Source organism: Alosa sapidissima, chromosome 4 (assembly GCF_018492685.1).
Source record: "Alosa sapidissima isolate fAloSap1 chromosome 4, fAloSap1.pri, whole genome shotgun sequence".
Classification (NCBI taxonomy): Eukaryota; Metazoa; Chordata; class Actinopteri; order Clupeiformes; family Clupeidae; genus Alosa; species Alosa sapidissima.
Genome location: NC_055960.1, coordinates 27,802,800 through 27,810,064, shown reverse-complemented (window position 1 = coordinate 27,810,064; position 7,265 = coordinate 27,802,800). Strand labels below are relative to the sequence as shown.

The following is a 7,265-nucleotide window of genomic DNA, read 5'->3' as shown; positions in this document are numbered from 1 at the left end:
AACAGAACAATGCAGGGGAGCCTGTCCGCAGCTGACTCTCACTCTCTCTCTCTCTCTCACACACACACACACACACACACACTCATGTGTACACACACACACACACACACACACACACACACACACACACTCATGTGTACACACACACACACTCACACACACTCTCTCATGCACACACACACACACACACACACACATACACACGCACACATGCACACACTCATACACTCACACACACCCTCCCCTCACTGACCATTTTATATCTTCGCTCCATCATTCACACACACACACACACTCCTCTCCTCTGCCTCTCTGTTTCACTCTCAGGAAAGTGCAGTGGCTACGCAGGAGTAAAAGTGCAAAGAAGCACACATGTGTGTGTGTGTGTGTGTGTGTGTGTGTGCGTCTGTGCATGTGTGTGAGTGCGTGCGTGCGTGCCTGCATGTGTGTGTGTGTGCTTGGCCGTGAGTGTTCAGAGGCAGGGCAGTGTGTGTGTGTGTGTGTGTGTGTGTGTGTGTGTGTGAGTGCGTGCGTGCATGCCTGCATGTGTGTGTGTGTGTGTGCTTGGCCGTGAGTGTTCAGAGACAGGGCAGTGTGTGTGTGTGGTGTGTAATGTGGTAACTGCAGTAGTGGTGAGAGTGGAGTGTTTTTTTTCTCTCTGACGCTGCTTGTCCTGACTGCTAGAGCAGCACCCTTCCCCTACACCCTCTCTTCCCTCTCTCTTCTAATCTTTCCTCCCTCCTCTCTTACTTCCTCTCTCTCATTCTCATACCCTCACTCTCTTTTCCTCCTCCTCCTTCCCTTCCTCCTCTCCAATCTGCTCTCTCCTCTCCTCCGCTCTCTCTCTCCCAAATCTGCTCTCCTCCCCCCTTTCTCTTTCCTCCTGTCCTCTCTCCTCTCCTCTCTTTCCTCCTGTCCTCTCCTCTCCTCCCCTCTCTCTCTCCCAAATATGCTCTCCTCCCCCCTTTCTCTTTCCTCCTGTCCTCTCTCCTCTCCTCTCTTTCCTCCTGTCCTCTCTCCTCTCCTCTCTTTCCTCCTGTCATCACTCCTCACCTCTCCCTCTCTCTTTCCTCCTGTCCTCTCTCCTCTCCTCTCTTTCCCTGTGCTCTGTTCCTCCTCTCTTCTCTAATCCAGTCTCTCTCCTCCATCTAAACCTCCACCAGCACCATCAGCAGCATCATCATCAGCAGGTGCAGCGGGTGCTGGAGCAGTAGCATGTCGTTAATGTGCTGTGTGCGCGCGCGTGTGTGTGTGTGTGTGTGTGTGTGTGTGTGTGTGTGTGTGTGTGTGTGTGTGTGTGTAAATTATTAAAGAAGCATAGGGGCTGAGTAGGAAGTAGCAGAAAACGCAGGCAGCAGCAGCAGAACAGCCTCCTCCCCTCTGTTCTGTGTGTGTGTGTGTGTGTGTGTGTGTGTGTGTCGGCCCCGGCGCAGCCTCCCTACAGGACACACACTAGAGGCGGATGAGATGCACAGGACTCACGTGCTGCAGGAGCTGCACTGCTGCTGAGGGACAGCTGCATGTCTGCCTGACTGCACCCCCTGCTCCGCACTCTGTACACACACACACACACACACACACACACACACACAGACACACACACACACACACATATACACACACACACACACAGACACGCACGCACACACACAAACACACACAAACACACACAAACACACACACACACACACACAAACACACACACACACATACTATCTATCCCCCTCTCTCTCTCTCTCACACACACACATACGCACGCATGCACAAAAGCAAATAAACAAGCACAGACACACACACTCAGACACACAATTTTTGCAGTGTAGCTATGCTATGCTGTGTTCTGTATGCAGTGCATGCTGCTCTTTTGGCAGGTTGTGTTTGAGTGGTTCGTCTCAGTGCCTCTCCATCATCCGGTGTAGGATATTATTCCACCCCACATCTGGGATGCCTTGAGAGAGCAGCTGCTTTAGCTGCTAATTAAATGGACTTGATGGAGGCCCATGGAAGCAACTGAAATCAATGAAATACATTTGTGCCCCAACCCCAGATTAACCACCCAAACCTCCCAGGCCACCCCCCATCCCTTCACCACACACACACACACACACACACACATACACACACACACACACATAGACACACTCATAACACACACACACACACACACACACACACACACACACACACACACACACACACACACACACACACTCATAAACACACACACACACACACACACACACACACACACACACACACACACACTAAAACAGTATAGAATCTTGCCATCACTATTGTCAGCATGTAATAAATTGAGTATAAGATATTATATACTGCAATATATACCATAAATAGACTCAGACAGCATGTAGAATAGAAGCATTATAAATAACTTCTGTTCAGTCTGGTCTGCCTGGCTAAAATTCTAGAATCTGTGGTAAATAGTGATGTAAAAAAGAATTTCTCCCAATATACTCAGTTATCAAGCCATACCAATCCTCAGGGCTGGTCATACCACCATTACAGCAGCCACTCTGGTAGTGATTGATGTTGGGTCTGGGTTAGATATAACCTGACCCTAGCCAGATGAATTTCGCTCCGCCTAGCTCCACTCATCCATCTGGAACCGATCCATTGAAGTGTTGCTTCAGAAGGCTGGGCCTAATCAAAAAATGCTTGCATATGATTGAATAAGCCACTTGTCCGTCATCTATTGACGTGCTACTTCAACCACTCACATCGAAGCCAACCCGTGACGCCAATAACAGTCTCACAGTCGCTTCTACGCTATGTCACATCTATGAAACTCCCTGCCCTGCGTCCTGATTGGCTGAACCATAAAGTCGGTTGCAGAAATCACTCTCAATGGAAGAGGTCCCAGATGGATGTGAGTGAAGCTAGGCGGAGCTAAGCGGAACAAAATTCATCTGGCTAGGGTCAGGTTAGGTTAGTTACAGTTTTTTCTCAAATGCTTACACACTAAATCTTTGCTTGTCACACAATTTTCTGTCTTCCAAACATCATAACCACACACCAAATCTGCACTAATTCTCAGTGTTTGATTTCAATGGACTAAAACACATTTTGCAAAACACCACACACAATTTTCTACTTAACACACAAAAATCGAACAGGAAGTAACTTGAATTCATTTTTCAAACACAACCCATCAAAATGCCACACTTATTCACCAGTGTTTCACTCTCTCTCCTCACATGTGTAAACACTCATTACTTTACGGAACACCATCCAGTCATTGCCTTAGTATAGGCCTATAAATAGATGGATTTAGAGGATTTCAGAACCAATGCAGATACTTTGAAAGGAATGACTTTATGTACAGTACAACTTGTCTTTCTTGCTATATTTTTGTGTCTTTTTGTGACACACACACACATACAGACACACACACACACACACACACACAAAAGGTGTTTACTGTAGGTCTATTTCGATGGAAAATGACAAGTTGTAGTTCAATGAAATTTACTGTATCTTGCTAGGTATTTACTGTATGTCTTACATGTCAATGGCAGTTACATCTTGGGAGGAATGAATAAATTATTTTTTTATTCAGTACAATTTGTCTTTTCACAGTTTTTTTCTGATAGGCCTACCAGAAAAATAAGAAAGTAATGGAAAAAACATAGCAAAAATGCTCATTTTGAGAACTAGATTTTGCATTTTGTTGTCTTGTGTGTAATGATTGATTAAAGAGTGTTTTTTAATTGGCAACATGTTTGAAGGCAATATTTGCTTTTGCTGCATGTTTTATGAGAGTAACAGCCTTTTGCAAGCAAAAGGTCATGTCATTTTGTCCAGAGTGCTTTTGTTCAGACACGGGTGTTAACTGTTTTGAGAGTGTGATTTCAGAGTTGACACAGGTATCAAAACGATCGAGAAAAACTGTAAAGATGTGTTTACAACATTTTGAATGTTGTGTGTCATTTTGCTGGAAATTTGAGGCATTTTGCATTTTGTGTGAGCAATTGTTGGTTTTGTGTGTGGAGTTTTGAAAAATAGACACAGAGGGCCAGATGTACTAACGCTTTTGCGCCCATTTCAGGCGTATTTGTTTCGCAATGTGCGTGTAAAATCATTGCGAGGTATGTACAAACAGGCCGCAATGATGTAAAAGCGCAAACTGCCTGTCGCGGGAGCTGAAAGTGGCAGATTGCGATTGTCATGTCATGCATATGCATTCATGGGAGGATCCAGGGGAAAGTGGGAGTTTAGCGTAAAAAGATGGGAGGGGAAGAGTAAAGAGCGCCTAGTTATGTATTCCGCGGTATGTACAAAGAGTGCTCCTGAAAGCGCACGTCTATTCTGCACCTAAATACTTCCGCCTTGTAAAAGCAGGTGTTAATCCACATTGCAGTTCAATGCGTCAATAAGAGAACCTTTCAAAGACAACAGAATAGCTATTTAGAACGTTTGATTCTTTTTAATGTTGTCATCAGTTAACTTCATTCAACTGCGCTTGTAGGCGCTGCCATTCAGTTGGACGTTCGTAAATTGCGTTTATGGGCGGAGAAGGGCAGAGAAAGGCGCAGTTTACACTAAGGATTGAACGATTGATAAATACGACGGAAACTTGGGTCTGACAGCGTTCGCAATCTGCGGTGTGTCCATGGCGCTGATAACGCTACATTCGCAAATGTATGTACGTCTGGCCCAGAGTTTTGAAAACGTGTGTAAACAGTTGTAAAAAACTGTAATACTGTGTATTTCAACTTCTCTCTGTACCGTAACTTTCACTCTTGTATGGAAATACATAAAGCCTATGAAAGACAGAAGAGCGTTAGGTTTTGAGTAACAGTGTGTACATGATGTATCCAAAATGTCATATTATGACAAAAGTGTTTGTAATCTCAAAAGTGTTTGATGCAGATGATCACACACATTTTATACAAACATTAACCAATTGGTGAAGTCACGCACATGGTGTCAGAACTGTTTATTAGGGAGACTGCAATATGTATATGTATATGTATAAGAAATGACATCACCTTCTGAGGTTAGCTGTCACGTCCACCTTTTGCAGACAACACTGTCATCTATTGTCCTTCAGATCCTTGCCAACTAGCCATTATGAATCTCCAATCCTCCTTAACCACTCTGCAAGGTGTGCTTATTGATCTAAAATGATTATTCAATGCACACAGAAAAGCTAATGCTCTTCCTCATATCTACTAGCCCGGTTGAAACCAGATCCTTCTCAGTCGTAACCGAGAGTGGGTCTGGGGAAGGTTTGTTCATAGTCCATTTCCAAAGGGCGTTCCCAAACGGACGTCAATCAAAATGCCTTGGACGCAATAGCAGAGGCCAAAAACCAATCAGAGCAACGAAAGAGACAGAGAGTGACGGAAACACATAATTTGCAACACTTGTCTGGTTGTAGGGAGAAGCAGGAAGAATTAACCACTTTTTAATTAAACGTAGGCTAATTTACAAAGACGTCGTGCCACACTGAAAGCTAATTAATAATATATTTAATCATATTTTGTCACTAGAATTTACATCTGCCCTCTGTCAAACACAATTGCATTTTCAGCTCTGAACAAAACCGTTCACATTCAAACGAGCATTTTGTTTCCTTCGTCCTTTCTGGCTGACCGGGACATATAAAGCAGGAATGGGGGACGAGAGACTGAAACGTTCAAAGCAATTATGCTGGCAATTGTTTCAAGGCTAACACTGCAGTGTAGCATTCGAGTTATGCTCGCATAGCACACCAATTCAAAAGTAGCTTATGTGTTTTCTGTCGGCTACGTGTCCAGCTAGGCCTATAAATGAACAGAAAATCAAACCGTTTTCAGTAGCCTACCACTGTTGCAGATATCACATAGGTACCCCTTACATGTTTGTACAGTGTTGCATATTCCAACATAAGGAAGCAGTTAAGAAACTTCTAACTCCGTGTCTTAAACCAACGTGATAGCAGCTTCTTTTTTTAAAAACCCCGGCTTCTTCAACAGGGTGCGCTATCGTCATTGTGTAAAGCCCGCCTCAAGGGTTCTGATTGGTGCCTCGATCTAGGAAAATTGGAAAGACATCTCCAGAATAAGTCCCGCCTCCATAACTTCCATATCCATCCAACTTCCGGGCGTCGAATGTCTATGGGAAATAACATGGCGTTTCGAAATATCATCTGTACTGTAGGTGGCGAAGTAGAAAAAAATGGTGGGCCGATTGGCCTACACACTGCCATCTAGTTTCCACTAGGTTTTTTGATTGTCGGTGCCGTTAAAGTAGAAATATATCAGTAAGAAGCACTAAGCTAACGCACGCTTCAGACGCTGCGACTCCCCCAGTCAAGGTTGCATAGCAACGTCAATGTTTCATAGTTTGTCTTCACCGAAATGAAGTTTGTGACACCAGAGCCTGTCTACGGAGGTGGCACTAACCCTGCGTGAAATCATTATGTTTGATAGGTTGTTAACCCTTTACCCGCCAAAGTCACAAAATTGCGACAAACAACGTCACTGATTAAAACAGACGATAGACGCGAGTACAGTGTAAAATCTCATTTGTACTCTTGACCACTAGTTGGCAGACACCCAGAGCTTCGATTCAAGCTCAACCTTTTTTTCAAAGTTTTCAGGAAGCATGTGAAAAACACGCGAGAAACACACGAAGAAGACATGCATTTCCTCCATAACGCGGAAGCGATGCGGGCCATAGTTTTGCACAAATTGAAGCAGAAATACACCAAATGTTGAAAAAAAAAATTCACGTGTGATGAAGTCTCGGGTCTTTTATTCATCTATTCTTATTCTAAAGGATAAAATCTGCATTTTGGAGGATATGATCGATCGTCTATTGGCAGTGATAGTCACGGAGCGTCTGTGAGTGGAGGTGCGTCATTTGAGTCTTTCCGACAGTGTTCACTAAGCATACAATGCTTATTTCGACCCTCTGCCCAACATAGCTGTAGGTGCCAGTGGTAATAGTGATGATAGTGTCCGTAATGGACGTGGTATTACACGCGATTACACACGAGAAACACATAAGAAGACGTGCATTTCCTCCATAACACGGAAGCAATGCAGGCCATAGTTTTGCACAAATTGAAGCAGAAATACACCAAATGTTGAAGAAAAAGTTAACATGTGATGAAGTCTTGGGTCTGTTATTTACCTAGTCTGATTCTGAAGGAGAATATCTGCCTTTTGGAGAATATGAGCGATCGTCTAGTCACGCTGCGTCTGTGAATGGAGGTGCGTCATTTGCGTCTTTCCGACAGTGTTCACTAAGCATACCAC

At 44.1% G+C, this 7,265-nt stretch overlaps 1 long non-coding RNA gene across 1 annotated transcript in view; it reads right to left on the bottom strand.

Moving 5' to 3' along the window:
- LOC121707314 overlaps positions 1-7,265 on the bottom strand; it is a 17,835-nt gene extending 10,570 nt beyond the window's left edge. The window contains exon 1 of the long non-coding RNA XR_006031295.1: positions 7,141-7,265. This is a non-coding gene — a long non-coding RNA (uncharacterized LOC121707314). The remainder of the gene's footprint in view (positions 1-7,140) is intronic.